The 17,603-nt window shown below is 33.4% G+C and overlaps 2 long non-coding RNA genes across 5 annotated transcripts; both read left to right on the forward strand.

The window, feature by feature from the left end:
* The first annotated feature begins 1,014 nt into the window (after positions 1-1,014).
* LOC140183812 (uncharacterized) lies at positions 1,015-8,577 on the forward strand. The gene is made up of 4 exons (XR_011880045.1): positions 1,015-1,593; positions 3,011-3,230; positions 3,732-3,772; positions 4,644-8,577. It is a non-coding gene; the product is annotated as an uncharacterized lncRNA (long non-coding RNA).
* Positions 8,578-12,341: 3,764 nt separating this feature from the next.
* On the forward strand, positions 12,342-14,886 carry LOC112790566 (uncharacterized). Of its 4 annotated transcripts, XR_003196685.3 has the most exons (5): positions 12,653-13,009; positions 13,403-13,520; positions 13,818-14,022; positions 14,137-14,256; positions 14,442-14,886. It is a non-coding gene; the product is annotated as an uncharacterized lncRNA (long non-coding RNA). The 4 variants fall into 4 exon arrangements; XR_011880048.1 differs by having other exon boundaries at positions 12,643-13,009; positions 13,403-14,022; XR_011880047.1 differs by having other exon boundaries at positions 12,656-13,009; positions 14,137-14,886.
* Positions 14,887-17,603: the final 2,717 nt, after the last annotated feature.

Raw genomic sequence — 17,603 nt, forward strand, 5'->3', positions numbered from 1 at the left:
TCATTCTTTTCTATTTTGCTAATGTTTTGTATAATTATTTAAAAAATTAGGTTGATTGCCATAATTCTTTATTTTAGTTTGCTAAAAATTTTCTTATTATACATTGAGTAATGAATGCCTAAAACACTTTAATATATGATATTATTATGATGTTTTTAAATCTTTTTTCTATTTTTAATCAAACTATGTTTATCAATTAGATATTATTTTTATCATCTATATATTATTTTTTAATAATTTATATTTTAATATTATTTAATTATAATAATAATATTAAAAATTTATGATATCATGATTCATGAAAAAATAGATGTTATTTTTAATTATTAAAATATAATATTCATATTTGCATTACATTTAATTTTGCATTATAATATTTAAATTTGCTAAACATATATATTAGATAATAAACTTCTTTAAATATTAAAATGTATAATGTATTTATAATTAAATTTAAAAATAATTTTTAAACTTTTGTTATTAAATAATTTTTTATATATAAAATTAGTTTATTTTAGTTCTGTGCGCGCGACGGATTTAAATTTGGTATTTTATAAAAGAGAAGTAAAATGTGTCATAAACTTGTTTCTTGTTGTTTTCTTTTGAATAATCTTAATTATACAACTAGAATTAGACAAATAATCAACAACTCATGAAAAAGTTGAAAATGTATGTGCTTACGTTCATTCCTTCATTATGGAGGGGAAGCCATTTACGACTTTCCGCAAGTAATTGCATGTGATAAATGCTAACTGTATCTTATTTTACTCTTTTCTTCTAATACCATTATAATAAAACGTGAAACAATTGGCCTTAGGATCAAAACAAGTAATTACATCCTACTAGCACTTTTAAAATATTAACAGGCGGCATGTGTATGGTATGGTGTTAAAAATATTTTTTAAATTAAAAGAGTGTAGAAAGATTGAACGCGCAACTATGGTACGGTGTTCAGTTCCTTTTGGGTCAAGTAATCACTCTTTTTATAGACCGTAATGGAAATGGAAAAGACTCAATACAAAATTTATACAATAAAAATAGCAGGAGAAATAAAAAAATGTAAATTCTTTTGTCTGCTTAGTTAGTCAACATGAACTTGCTGTTAATATCTCTTTAATAAGCTCAACTCTTTTGAGCTTTTCTAATATGCACAAAAAATAATGGGTCGCACTAGTGTACAGATCAAACTTGGTACACACGTAATGACACGTGTTGGTCCCATGTTGCAGTTTGCAGCTGGCCCAGGGGGACTGGTGGGAGCTGACGGGAGGTGAAACGGAGCCGGCTTGGTGGGGTGAACTTCAACGGAATTATAAAGATTACTCGTTCCGTTGGTTAGGGGCTCTCGTCATGGACCTTGTTTGGGTCCGAAAAAAAAAAGATTCACTTCCATAGTGTGATAAACAGGGAAGGAAATCCCTAGGTTCAGTGCGGAGGACCACCATCGCTGGTGTTATTGCTGCCGCTCTTGTTGGTGGCGCGGGATAAGCCTGTGGTCGAAGTCGTAGGAGGCGGTGAAGGTGGTGAGCCACTGCACGAAGCAGCAGTTTCGCCTTCGAGTTGTGGAGCGGGGGACCAGCGATTCGTCATCTGGTAAGTAAGGAGTTGCCTGGCCCTTTCCTAATCCTCCGTGGTTTTAATTAAATAATGGGCTCATGTATAAGATTATCTGGTATTAATAAATGTTGTCTTGGTCTTTGTTCTGTGGTTGTATATGTGTGAAGATACAGTGGATAAGATAAGTAATTTGTTGATGTTGTGGTAATTAAATTTGCAATCCATTTCTAAGATTAGAAAAATATATGTTCGAGGAGGCAAAGAAAAGAAGGAACAAGTACTGCAATTAGGAGATATACAAGTACGGAGAGTTAAATTTCGTCTTATGCATGATGATTCTTGCTTGTGAAAATGATTATTATTCTGGGAAGTAAGCGGATGGTAGGTAGGATGATGAAACTTAGGTTTTTTGTTTCATGTGAGACATGCCATGTAATGGGAATCACGATGAAACTTGTATAGGAGGTATAGTAAGACGCTGAAGTACATGTTATTGGTTCAACTTTTTTAATTGCTGCGATTATTTGGTGGAGAGGGTGTTTCACCCTTTTGTTTATAGTTGTAGTGAGAACTCTTTTATGTCTAGGATGGGGTTTGGCTTGTTAGTGTTTCTAGTGAAGTTAGTTAAGAAAATATATAGTTAAGAAAATATATAATTGCGGAGGTTTAGTTAGGGGGTAACATGAAACTGAAATTATATATATATATATATATATATATATATATATATATATATATATATATATATATATATATATATATATATATAATGAACATGAATTAGAATTCAGTTAAAAATTTTATTTTTTTCAACTTATTTCAATTAACATTAGTCAATTTTTTTAAGAATATGTTATTTTTCGTAAATTTTAAACTGTCAGCTCCGTAAAAAATTGAAAATTTTTATAACTAAAATATAATTAATTCTCCATAACTTAAAGTCAGCTTTTTATAATTTTTTTATAACATATAAATAATATCTTTTAATCTCAACTAATATTTGAAGTCCCAAAAAAAATTATTTATATTTAGAAACCCTAAACATCGATTGAGTAAATTAATTCATTATTTTAAAAAGAACATTAGTTTTCGGAACAAGGAAACGAACATAAGCTTTGATCCCAACGTCAATGTATATGCATGGTTATATATCAACGTAGGGAAAAAACTAATGTCGGGTATCGTACCTAAAATTAATTTAGTTGTCCCAATTTTTTGAAAAATATTTTATTAAAATTATAATCTGGGCATTGATAAACCCCATTTTAAAGGTTTATCTTGTATTGATTTTAAGAGATTTTATCACATTTTATCCACATTTATTCGATGAAATAGTATGGTTTTGTGATTGTCTCCTTATTTGTGCTTAGATGTGAAAACATGCTTTTAGACCCTTAATTTGATGATTTTTATTCACCTTTGATTTCACTAGATGCCTTGATGTGTTTGTTAGTGATTTCAGATTGAAAAGGTTAGCAATGGATCAAAGGAGTAAAGGGGAAAGCATGCAAAGTGGAGAAATCATGAAAAGTCAAAGAAGTTGAACTCGCCCATGGACGCGCCCGTGCACCTGACGCTTGCGCGCACCTTGCGAATCACCCCATGGACGCGTACGCGTGTTGTGCGCGTACGCGTCGGTGTTGGTTTATGATTTTTTAATGGTGAATTATATGGTAAAGATATAAGTTTACAGATTTTTCCTTTAATAGAATGAAAGAGATATTAATAAAAGTAGGACCCACATTTTAAATAATAATAAAATAATAAAAAATAAATATAAAAGGAATTATATTCTCTCTCTATACCACTCACATCTGTACACTAGAGTGCCCCTTTTTTAATAAAAACGTGGCCAACGAATTCTCAAGGGTTGTGGAGCCCAATCCCAACCAACTTTGGCGCCAGAAATGCTATTTAAAGCCAAGGATTGAAGAGCAAAGGGGGGATTATCTCACATTAGTTCATTAGGATTAGTTTAGAAGTAGTTTCTAGAGAGAGAAGCTCTCTCTTCTCTCTAGAATTAGGATTAGGATTAGGTTTAGTTCTTAAATCTAGATTTTAATCTTTGCTTTCATCTTCTTCTACTTCTATCTTCTCAATTCCTTGTAGTTACATTCATTCTTCTTCCATTCTTTTGTTGTAATCTCTTATGTTGTTCTTGTATTTTGTTGCAGATCTACTTTTGTTCCTTCTACTCTCTTTCAATTCAATAAAGGTAATTCATAATAAATGTGTTTCTTTTAATTGTTATTGTTAATTCCTTTCAATAATTTTTGTTAGATTTTATTCTTGTTGTCAATTTACTATGCTTTTTTTTGTGCCTTCCAAGTGTTTGCTGAAATACTTGGTTGGATTTTAGGGTAGGTTTTGTTCCTCTTGGCCTAGGTAGAGTAATTAGTGACTCTTGAGTTATCTAATTCCTTTGTTGATTGATGATTAGAAGTTGCTAATTGATTTGAATGCCTCTAAAACTAGTCTTTCCTTTAGGAGTTGATTAGGACTTGAGGAATCAAATTGATTCATCCACTTGACTTCCCTCCATGGTTAGAGGTTAACTAAGTGGGAGTAATGGACAATTTGTTATCACAATTGAGGAGGATAACTAGGATAGGACTTCTAGTACTCATATCTTGCCAAGAGCTTTGTTAGTTGTTAGTTTATTTCCTTTGCCATTTATATTTCTTGTCTAAAATCTCAAAAACCCCAAAATAACTCACAACCAATAACAAGACACTTTATTGTAATTCCTAGGGAGAACGACCCGAGGTTCCAATACTTCGGTTTATAAATTTAGGGGTTTGTTTTAGTGACAAACAACTTTTTGTATGAAAAGATTATTGTTTGGTTTAGGAACTATACTTGCAACGAGAATTCATTTGTGAAATTCTAAACCATCAAAAATTCAATCATCAAAATGGCGCCGTTGTCGGGGAGTTGCAATGGTGTTATGTTATTGGTTGTTGTACATATGTGAATATTGTGAATAGCTTGTCTCTTGTTTGTTTACTAGATTTTATTAGTTTTATTTTGTTTTTCCATAATGAATTCTCACTTTGGCTATGAGTTTGGTTCTAATTATGTTGTAGAAAATGTGGACTTCAATGGTAACATGTACCAAGGATGGAACACTCCAAGATGGGAGGAGTCTCAAGGAATTGATCACTTCTATTGGCAACAACCTCCGGATACTTATAGTTATAATTTCCCTCCTAATGCATGCCAATTCAATGGCTATGGTGACTCCTTTTATGAAAATCAACCACCACCATATGCCTATGAATCTTATCCTCAACATGATGCTCAACCATACTCATAAGCCCCTTTCTATGATCCATATCCATCATATAATCAATCATCCATGCCATATTCTTATGACCATTATGAGCAAGAACCTTTAGAGCCACCACAACCATATCAAGATTACTACCAAGAACCACCTCAATGCACACCATATCCACAATTTTACCAAGAAGAACCACCTTCTTACCATGAACCCTCTCTCCAACATAATGAACCTTCATACTCACCCCAAGCCCCAATAGACAACTCTCTCACTTTGTTACTTCAAGGACAAGAAGCCATGAAGGGGATACACTTGAGTTTGTGACCAATTTGACCAAGGTGGTGAACACTTTAGCCCACCAATGTTTGAATACTCAAGGTACTTTCGTGACCACATGTGAAAAATCAAAAGGAGAGCAAAGCATGAAGGAGAAAATGGAAAATCTGGTGGGAGAGAAAGAATCGGTAGTAGGAATAGAGCAGTTGGAGAGACCCACGGCTATTGAAACAAAGAAGGAAGTGGTTCAAGATCTAAGAGATGTGGAATTCCCAAATGAATCCCAACAACCTCCGGAGCATATCAAAATTGAAGAATATGAGGAGGCTAATCAAGAAATGAATTCAATCATGGAGGGATTTCTATTTACATTTAATTTCCCCTCCATTGGGATAATAGAAGAGTGTGCACAACCACCCATACCCTTGGTAAATAATGAAGAAGAGAATAAACCGCAGGAGATATACCAAGGAGAGAATGTTGGCACGGTGTACATTGAGATTGAAGAATATGAAGAGGTCGATCAAGAGATGAATTTATTCATCAATGAATTCCTATCCAAAGTTGAATCACCTCTCATTGGGTAAGAAATCGAAGTTCTTGAAGAAAACACCGAACCAAGAAAAAGGAAAGAGGTTGAAATTGAAGAAATTTGTCAAGAGGTGGAAATACACAAAGAAGAGCACAAGGAAGTAGACCTTGCATTGCCTAAGTGTGGGGAAGTCTCCCTTCCCAAGTCACCATCCAACATATCATTCAAGTGGGTAAAATCCTTATCTCTAAGCTTTATTTTCTCACTTAAATATGGTTTAATTGGAAATGATGGTCAACTTAGAGCTCTTTGTGGAGTTAAGAGTAGGAAAGAATTGTGTAGTGGTTGAAAACGTCATTCTAAGCTCATAACGGGTGTAAGCTCAAAATTTAAGAGCAATGGTTGGTGTGGAACCAAATGGCATGGGTCTAGGAAGTTGTTTGGAAGCTTCTTTGAGAATTCCAAGGCCATACCACCCGAATGGAATAATGATGATCAATTTAAGGACGGGTGTCAAAAGGAAGTGTGGGACCCCGGATCGCACAAGGAAAATCAAATTTGGGAGCCCATGGTTTGTGAAGAACCCCATCAAAGCTTGGAGATATTGATCTTGAATGATGGAGCTCATTGGAAGTACAAGCATTGGTGGAAGTTCCAAGATGAATACAAGCACAAGCCACCTTGATAAGGAGCTCCCCATAAGTCCAACTTAAGGACAATAAACAAAAGTGCTAGGTGGGAGACACCCCACCATGGTAACTTCTTTTCATTTTCTCTTTTGTACATATCGGTAAAAGTAGTTTAATTTCATGTTTTGATTAGTTCGTTGAGTTTAATTAGCATTTTACCATGTTAAATAAGGTTTTATGGTATTTTGGTAGCTGTTTGGAGGTTTGTAATGCTTGGATTGGTGCAACAACATAGCAAAAATTTTTGAAAAACAGAGCACCATCCACGCGTACGCGCACTGCGTGCGTACGCGTGCATCAAGCGTTTTGGACCATCCACACGCGCGCGCCATGCGTGCGTATGCGTGGATTGAGAAGTTCCACCCTCCATGCATTCTCCAGAGAGTTGTGCCTGCGCCGCCCCAACATTGTGCCTTTGGCACAAACCCCCTTGCGCGCACGCGCACATGACGCGTACGCGTTACTCTCGAAATAAGCCATCGACGCGCGCGCACCATGCGTGCGTACGTGCGGATCTCCTTTTCTCAACACTTTTCTTTTCTTCTCCTTTTTCCATTTCTTTCCTCCCCCTTTCTTCTTCCCTTCTCCTACACCTCATCCAATACTTCCAAACACCATTGATAACCATTTATTTTAGTTAGTTAATTAGTTAGTTAGTTACTTGATTAGTTAGTTTTTCTTTCATTTTCTCTTTTTCATTGTAAGTGTTGGATTGTTATTTTTGATTACCATTATTTGCTGCTAATTATTAACAAGGGATGTTATCTTAACCTCATTATGTTTATAATCTTTGTTGGATTCTATTGTTGAGGTTTTTGCTACTTGGTTTTGAGTTTTCATGCCTACCTTTTGAAAAATACCAAGTAATGAGAATTGCCTTTGAGCTTGTGACTCTTTTGAATTGCATGTTGTGGCTAGCCATCATGTAATTGGAATCTTTTTCCTCTATTGGGCAATTTCTTGATGGATGATGTTATGCATTTACCTTAATGCATTGTGTTTATGATCATATGCATCCATATATGTTTGACTTGAATGCTTTCATGCTTCTTTAATGCTTGTTTCACCTTACAAGTTTACTTCAAGCATCTCAAGCACACTAGGATAGGTGAAGTGCATGCCTCTTTTGTGACATAACTTTTATGCTAATGTGTGTTATACATCGTGCAATTTAGAATTCACACACTTATTTGTCATTAATGTCACACTAATTCACTCACTCAATTCTAGTGATTTACCTCATTCGAACAATGTATGCTTCCTTGCTTTTGTATTTCCTCATCTTATGGTGTTTATTTCTGTTTTTCAAGATGGATGCACCACAAGTAATAACGGAAGCAAGACTAAGAACACGCAGCACCGGTTGACCTACCAGCTGAAGGTAGCAATCCGGAGAATCGCCGTATCCCCTTGTTCATCTTAGAATGCACCGAGGACGGTGCAAACTTTTAAGTGTGGGGAGGTCGCCCCACCGGTCGGCGATTTTGGGTGACAAGTTTCTAATCTCAACACTTTTGCATTTCATTTTAGGTTTTATTTGGATTTTTTATTTGCATTTTTCCTATTTTTGCACACATATACAAAATAAGCTTAGTCAAAATAATGAAATTTTTCAAGATTTCTATCTATAGAGCACCAATTGATTTGAGTGAAAAACTTTTTCATAGAGCTTGCTTGAATTATATATCTTGTGGAACATGAATTTTTGAGCTAAGAACACAAGCAAGTGAGATTTGAGCCTAATGGTGTGGTTACATCTTATAACCACTTATTTTCCTTCTTGTGTGCATTAGTCTCTTTCTATGATTGTAATCTTTGATTTGTTTGAGTCTTTATGTCCATTACTTTGTGTATTCATCCATTTATATGATTGAGGCCATCATTTCATTAGCTCACTTACCCAAATAACCTTACCTTTTATCTTCCATTGTTAGCCAATTTGCGCCTACGCTTAACCCACTTGTTCTTAATTTTAGCACAATACAAGCCGTAAAGCGAAAAACAATAAATGTCCTTATTTGGATCTTTGATTAGCTTAGGCTAGTGCGTGTATTAATCAAGTATGGGAACCTTGGGACATTGGGTGAATAAAAGGGTAGTTTAGTATTTTTATTGAAAATATTGGGAATTGGGTACATACTCATGTATTAATCAAATGTAAAACCTTATGCATTGATGCTTTTGTAGATAAAAAAAGAAAAAAATGAGAAAGACAAAATAAAAGAAAAAGAAAAGAAAAATAATATGGAAAAAATATAGAAAAAGAAAGAAAAAAAGAAAGAAATAAAAAGGGGACAAAATGCCCCAAAGTGAAGCTCAATAAAATCAATGCATAAGTGTTGTGAAATGAAAAGGGATACATGAGTATATGAAAAAGTGAAGGATGAGTAGTTAGGCTAGCTTTAAAATTGTATAGGATGTCATAGATTAGGTGGGAAGTCTAAGCTTATCAAAGATTCAAACTTCAAACTTCAAACTCACTTGACCAAATATGCATCCTACCTTGACCCTTACCCCATTAAAACCTAAAGAAAAGACCTCATGATAATTGTATGCATGCATGAAGTAATTGTTGATTGTTAGATGAAAAACAAATATTGGAAAGCATGATTAGAGGAGAATTGAGTGAATCAACCCTAAACACTTGAGCGAATAGAGTGCAAACACATCTGGTGAGGGTTTGATGCTCAATTACATGGTTCCACTTACAATAATCTCTTCATGAAAGTTTGTAAAAATATTTAATAGCTCAATTCAATTGTGGATTAGACTTGCTAGTCCTTAGCCCTTGTGCATATATGCTTCTTGGGAATTGATTTATTTTGACCAAGCAATTGCATTCATGTAGATAGTTGCATATAGGTAGATTGCATTTAATTAGTTTCCATTGAATAAATGCCAAGCCCTTTACTTCATTCCTAGTTTAAGCTTGAGGACATGCTTGGTTTAAGTGTGGGGAGGTTGATAAACCCCGTTTTGATGGTTTATCTTGTATTGATTTTAAGAGATTTTATCACCTTTTACCCACATTTATTCGATGAAATAGCATAGTTTTGTGATTGTCTCCTTATTTGTGTTTAGATGTGAAAACATGCTTTTCGACCCTTAATTTGATGATTTTTATTCACCTTTGATTCCACTAGATGACTTGATGTGTTTATTAGTGATTTCAGATTGAAAAGGCTAGGAATAGATCAAAGGAGTAAAGGAGAAAGCATGCAAAGTGGAGAAATCATGAAAAGTCAAAGAAGTTGAACTCGCCCATGGACGCGCCCGCGCACCTGACGCTTGCGAATCACCCCATGGACACGTACGCGTGTTGTGCGCTCGGTGTTGGTTTATGATTTTTTAATAAAAACGTGGCCAACGAATTCTCAAGGGTTGTGGGGCCCAATCCCAACCAACTTTGGCGCCAGAAGTGCTATTTAAAGCCAAGGATTGAAGAGCAAAGGGGGGATTATCTCACATTAGTTCATTAGGATTAGTTTAGAAGTAGTTTCTAGAGAGAGAAGCTCTCTCTTCTCTCTAGAATTAGGATTAGGATTAGGTTTAGTTCTTAGATCTAGATTTTAATCTTTGCTTTCATCTTCTTCTACTTCTATCTTCTCAATTCCTTGTAGTTACATTCATTCTTCTTCCATTCTTTTGTTGTAATCTCTTTTATGTTGTTCTTGTATTTTGTTGCAGATCTACTTTTGTTCCTTCTACTCTCTTTCAATTCAATAAAGGTAATTCATAATAAATGTGTTTCTTTTAATTGTTGTTGTTAATTCCTTTTAATAATTGTTGTTAGATTTCATTCTTGTTATCAATTTACTATGCTTTTCTTTTGTGCCTTCCAAGTGTTTGATGAAATGCTTGGTTGGATTTTAGTGTAGGTTTTGTTCCTCTTGGCCTAGGTAGAGTAATTAGTGACTCTTGAGTTATCTAATTCCTTTGTTGATTGATGATTAGAAGTTGCTAATTGATTTGAATGCCTCTAAAACTAGTCTTTCCTTTAGGAGTTGATTAGGACTTGAGGAATCAAATTGATTCATCCACTTGACTTCCCTCCATGGTTAAAGGTTAACTAAGTGGGAGTAATGGGCAATTTGTTATCACAATTGAGGAGGATAACTAGGATAGGACTTCTAGTACTCATATCTTGCCAAGAGCTTTGTTAGTTGTTAGTTTATTTCCTTTGCCATTTATATTTCTTGTCTAAAATCTCAAAAACCCCAAAATAACTCACAACCAATAACAAGACACTTTATTGTAATTCCTAGGGAGAACGACCCGAGGTTCCAATACTTCGGTTTATAAATTTAGGGGTTTGTTTTAGTGACAAACAACTTTTTGTATGAAAAGATTATTGTTTGGTTTAGGAACTATGCTTGCAACGAGAATTCATTCGTGAAATTCTAAACCATCAAAAATCCAATTATCAAGCATCACTAAGAATTAAATTGAGCAACAATTACTGACACATGAGTAAACTTATTGCGAAAGGGTCCGCTTGTAAAGAAATAATTTACATTATATTATGTCGAAAAATGTTAGAAGTCAATAATAGTACTACCAAGAACAGCTAATTCTCAACTTTAGAACATAACTAATACAAAGTTACACATAACATTAGTCAGTTCTAATACAATAATATTTTAATTTGAACCAATATAAATACCAATCCATGAGAATAGTAAATTTTAATATTAGTATGCAAACAAATAACTTTGGTTACAACACTAACATTACAATAGAAAAAGATTAATACGTTTTTACTTAAGTTTATATTTCCATTCATAATAGTGCATAAAAAAAATTGTCAACACTTCAGGACCGGTTCAATTAGTTTACGGTCCAAAACAAAGCACAAACCGACCGGATTACACCCCTATAACTAATATCCTTCTTCTTCAACGAGCAAATCTCAGATCCAGTTATAGTCACCAATAACCACGAAATTCATTAATTTTGGAGTTTTTTTTCTAAACGGTTCAGTTGAACCGATCTCTACCGATTCTAAGAAGTTTTCACATGCTTTGACCGATTTTGACCGATTCTAACCAAGTTTGACCAGTTCAATTCCTTTAGCTGTTCCAAGATTGCACCAGACCAGTTGCGAGTCCAGTTCACTAATTTTTGTAGTCAAAAAATCCGGTCCAGACAGATTCTTACAACTATGCGATTCATTTAACCTTTCTTGCCTTCCACCAAAGGCCACGTCGTCTATTTTCTCCCGGCACTCCTACTCTTTGGTCACAACATCCAACAACGAAGAAAGGAGGAAACGGAAGGTGCAGAAGCTACGGTGAGTTGTAGAACATGAGGCGTGTTTCCGCATCCATGCAACAAGAAAGGGCTAATACCAAGAGTCTAGTCACACCAAGAAATATCGTGGTTCAGCTGTTAAGCACAATGCAGCCTACATCCAGTCTCCATCACAACTATGATGAAATTTCACTATAATCATGCTTGATTACAAACACCAATTCTCCCTAGGAACTACCCTTCCTATCCGGGACAAGTTTAGAATCTATCACTAATCCTGAAATTGACTTGGTCACCTGACAAGCTTTCAACTACTAAGTGCTAACCCAACTTACAAGGAAATTTCCATAGAATCATAAAATACAACACAAATGTACAAATGACCTCTATGACATCTATGGCTTTTTCTTTTAATTTTGTACACTCTATCTTTTTTTACTCTATGGCTTTTTCTTACAAACCTTACTGTTTGCCTTTTTCCATGAGACTCAAGACAGACAAATTAAACAAAAACGCTTGTATGTGGAGAATAACTCTAAAAAATATTTGAATATGTAATTTTAGATCTTGTATATATGAAATTATAAATATTAAACTTAAAATCCTATTATGTGAATATTGACTTTTTTTTGTCTAGTTAGTAATTGACCTTTAGCATATAAAGGAGGAATTTCAATATTTTAAGCGTATTCAACTAAATTGAACTTTTTCAGTTTTTCTATAAATAGGATAGATCATAACATCATAACGAGTCCATTAGAAAGAAATAAAGCAGATCAAAATACCATAGACAAGCCCATAAAACTTAGATGCGTCACTTGGAAAAAACGGAGCCCAACACAAGAAGTTACACTTACACTATTACACCTCTTCTCACATAATGTCAGCTCACTTACCGAAGCTATCAAGTCAGCCACATTCTTCACAAAGAGTCTATCAAGTTGTTCCTTTCTTGGAAACAAAAATCCACGTGTCAACAGAATATGTATGCAGAAGGAATCTCTGTAAATCTTTATAAGTTTTGCATCTGTATTTTATAATTCTCCAAAATAATTTGCAAATGTACCTCATATTGGGGTTTAATAATAATAATAATTTTCTTATCTCTACCACAAATATGTTTAAAATCCATCTAATAAAACCCTAATTCCTCATCGCACTTTTCAATCTATCCACAAAGCCACTGCCACCTGCTCCACTCTTCTTTGGTCTCTGCCATCACAGTCGCCGTCCAATCCGGCACTCGCTACCAGTCTCAGCCCATCTCCCGGCGTTGCTATTAGGCTCTTTCTCTCCGTCGTTCATTCTCAGTATCTCTATTCTATCTCCTCTCTTCTCTCTTCGAGTTGTCGTCAGTGCCGTGGTGCTTCGTCTCCTCCTTCATCCTCCACTTCCAGAGTTCCAATGGAGCCTCAGCCTCAGGTATAAATTTGCTTCATTGATTTCGCTTTTTTTGTTCCTTTTATGTTCTTATTGTATGAATCTGCTTCATTGAACTCATTCAATTATTGTTTTTGTTCTACTTATTTTTTGTTTAGATTTTTCATACGAATTTGTTTCATTGATTTCATTCAGTTATTTTTTTTGTTCTGTTTATTTGGTTGCTTGAATTTTTTTGGGTTCTGTTTATGAGGGTTAAAAAATTTTGAAATTTGTTCTTATGATTCTGATTTCAATCTCTGTGTTTATGATTCTATTCATGATGCTCTAGTTCTATTTTTTATTTGTTACTGCTGTTTGATTTGGTTTAGTCTATTTGCAAATTCAAAAATTAGTATTGTGATTCTGTTTAAAAATTCCATTTCTATTATATAGGATGATCATGAGGATGTTAGGAACGTGGATGATGACAACTTTATAGACGACACTGGGGTGGAAGCTGGTGGTTACTATTGGCAGTGATGAACTTCGTTCTCCTGGTGATGCTCCTCAGGTTGGTGATTAATTCTCCCAAATTTTTTCTTTTTACTGCTAGATTCTCCTGTAAGCAGAATAGTAGATCCATTGTGTTTGATATCCTTCTGATTAGGATAATATTTTGGTACCAGTAGCATGTTGTAAACCAAAATATGTGATGGATGTAACTTAAACTTTCTTATCATTTCAAGCTATTCGGTCTCTGTTTATGATCTAATTAGAGACAATTTCTTCAAGAAATCAATTATGCGATTTGTTGGAGTGTTTTACTATAAAGCTTTTGACACCTGACATATGTTGATTTTCCTGGAAGAGGATGATGAAATTAAGGATCTATTCAAGATAGGTAAGAAGAAGAAGAAGAATGAGAGAAGTCTTGCAGAAATAGCTTTATTAGTTGAGAACGTCATGGCTGAGCTTGAGGTCACAACTAAAGAGGATGCTAAACTTAATAGACAGGGGAAGCCTACCATTAATAAACTAAAGAAGTTGGATATTCTAACAAAAATTCTCTCGAAGTAAGCTGTTAATTTTCTGTCAAATTAAGTGTGCTCTAGTATTTCCTCAATACTATATGTTCAAGTGCATATTTTCTTTGGTTATTTTCCACCAACTATTTGTCTTTTTTGCAGGAAACATCTCCAATTAGAGTTTCTGGATCATGGAGTACTAACTTTGTTGAAGAATTAGCTTGAGCAGGAAGTTTATCAAATATTAACATACGCATAACAATTCTGAGTATTTTAAATGATGTACTGAGCTTTCACCATTATAAATATTTTTTTATTCAATTTCCCTTCTCCATCATTATTTAGCACCTGATTAATTGGACATGCTTTGCAGTTTCCTAATGATCTAGAGCAGTATGACAGAAGAGAATAGCTGAATCATACTGCGCTCTGTTTTAATGAGTGATTTTGTTTTTTGCATGGGGCAGGAACCATGTCTGACTTCCGCAATTCACATTCCTGGAACAAACACGATTCAGACTCTTGGAACTAACCACTAAACACTGATCGATATTTTGGCCAATCAGAAAGAAGAAAAAAATAAATGAAAATTCGTTCGCCATCAAAGAACCGGATATTTTTTCCATGCAAGTTGTGACAGCACTAACATAGTAAACTTGCTCAAACTATAGCATAAACATTGCTTGTCTCGTTTTGATTCTGCATAACAAAATGTTAAAGGAACTATAGGGAATCTAGAAGAAGCGAATTCTACTATGCAAGTTGAGTAGAATTAGGAGTCAATTATCAGGGCTTTGAATAGTTTGTATATTCTGAATTACAATTACTAGGTATTTTTTGAAGTTTCTTGTGAACCACCATATGTTCATTAATTTTTTATAACTATGCATGAAAGTCTCTAAATTTTTTGAAGTTCTTATATTAATCCTTCTAATTTAATACAGAAAACCAAAAATTGGAAATCAATTTGATAATTAAACTATGCAATATTATCATTGGTGATCAATTATAGTTTTAATCCTCATCTTATAGTTATTTTAATTTTAGTCTTGTTTCTTATAGTTTTAATCCTCTTCTTTGTGCATTTTTAGTTGAGTAGGTGATCAATTATTTCTATCTGTTACTTTCATTATTCACGCATAAAGCCATTAGAAATTACAAATTTTAAATCTAATGGAAAAGGTACTGATAATTCACATGCAATTTGGGTGGTAAATCTAAAAAATATGAATTAACTTTCTTTGATAATATTACTTTTCTGTAAAATTACACATTGATCTTATTAAGGTACTTTTGAGGAACTGAAATTTCAATTCTCTTGGTTTTATCTTCCCAAGCAATTTCCATCTTCTAGGTTTAATCTGTCCTAGCAGTTTCATCTACTCTTTTTTAAACTTTTTTGTAGTATACCAGCTCCCACCTCGCCATCCCAAGCCATACCTGTATATCAATATAGTGTTAACTCGAAAAAATGAATTATACATATGACCTGCTAAATTATAAAATTGAATAACAATGATAAAGTCTTTTTCAACTATATATCAAAAGATGTAATCAAGGACTATCAATCTATCATAAACTGTGCATAGAGTACAGAAAAGTGACTAAATTTAAGTCCTCCTTAATAGTTTTGTTTATAGTTTTTGCAATTTTCTTCCACCACTGCCAATTAGGGTGTTCTACATCTAATCTACTCATTTTTCATTAGGGTTTATAACAATCTTCATCCATGATCAAACCACCTAAAAAGAGATTCTATGGTATTTTTTAAAACAAATGCTACCCCAATTATCTTTCTGATTCATTCATAACTAAAAATATCATATCTAATGTATCCTCACTCATCTCACAATATCTTTATTCAAAATTGGCCATTCTATTGTTGACTTTTAACTTTACCCTACTCTATCTCTGCAATATGCTCAATGCTGCTTTTATTTTTATCCCAAACCCAAAACACCAACCTTTAACAGACCCTGTTCGTACTTTATGCAATGTATAAGAACCCAAAGTTACAATCCAAAGAAAAAAAAAAGAAAAAAATGTGAAAAGAAACAAACAAATTCTCACTCTATTTTTCACTCGGCCATTTCTCAAGAACAACAAATCTCAAACCAGCAAACACAAATATCAGCTTATCAGCATTGCAAAAATGGAGATATTATCACAATTGTGGACACTGTTAGGGTTACTCACTGTTTTGCAAAATGTGCTTCTATCTCGGATTCTCTCTCTGTTTCACTTTCTATACGAATCAGCGCAAGATCTGCTATCTCCTTACGTATACATTGAGATACTCGAGTTCAACGACTACTGCGGCGTCGACCTCAACGAGTTGAACTTAGTGCGGATGAAATGAATTCATGAGATTTCGGTGGAATGAGAAAAAAAATGACGAGAATCGCAAGAATTTTGATGAAATTGCGAAATTGAATAGAGACATGGAGGGTACCTGGTGTGGAAGATGGGAGAGGAAGAAGCCGCAGGGTGATTGGTGGTCTTCCATGAAGGTGTTGATAGGTTTTCTTTTTGGAAAGTTCTTTTGGGAGCTGAACCGAAATTGAATAAAGATAGAACAATATGAACTGATCCGAGGGTTTTATTATTGGGGCAAATTTAAAATATTGAAAGATTTGTTATTTTTAGTATAAATTTTAATAAATTATTTATAAATTAAATATAAATCATTAGATTTGTTATGGATCTAATCTAATGCTTTAAATTGGATGGTGCATCAGATAAGCTCAAAAGACTTGAGCTGATTTTAGACAGACCCGTAGATTCGGGATACTCTCTTATTTTATAGTCTGAGGCTATTTAAACTAACTAATTCAAAATTTTCCGATGTACTAGTATTAGCAATAGCAAGTGCATCTTTAAATCTATCTATTTCAATTTTTTCTTTAGTTATTCACTATAACAGTTATGATTTGGATGGATCGAGCTTATAAATTATTAACAGTTTGAAATTTGCTATTCCGAACATAATGAATATGTCATAATTCAATTTTTACAAATAGAATATTAAAATAAAATTAAAAAATATATATATTTCATTTCTTTTATATATTATCATTTCGAATTTGCATAGTAATTTCTTTTTCTTTTGGTCAGATATTTTTTGTCAATAATAAAAATTAAGTATCATTTTATCAGTATCAAAATCTTTCGAGTATTAATTTGATATTTATTTTTATATATTATTCAATAGTAATTTTTGGTAAAAAACCAATTATCAATATTTACATCGCCTACTCTTATAAAAATCTCAATCATAATTTTTCGATGATAATTCTGATAATTTTTAGCGAAATTTTTTTGTAACACGAAAATATTATTTATTACAAATTTTTTGTCACTTAAATTATACGAAAAATATTATATGTAATAATATTATATATACTTTTTTGTAAACTTTTCTCTCTTACTATTTAAAAGTGAAAGATAAGAAAAAATGTGAAAAGGAATTCTTCTGATATATAAGAAAAATATACACCTGAGGTAGACCATATTATTCAAGTATTATTTCTCAAACTATATATATAAATTCAAAATGATTAAATTTAACTAATAATTCAGCAAGTGCACCAATAATTTCATAATTCAATCACGTATATATCCTGACCAAT

Source organism: Arachis hypogaea, chromosome 3, assembly GCF_003086295.3.
Source record: "Arachis hypogaea cultivar Tifrunner chromosome 3, arahy.Tifrunner.gnm2.J5K5, whole genome shotgun sequence".
In the NCBI taxonomy this organism is placed as follows: domain Eukaryota; kingdom Viridiplantae; phylum Streptophyta; class Magnoliopsida; order Fabales; family Fabaceae; genus Arachis; species Arachis hypogaea.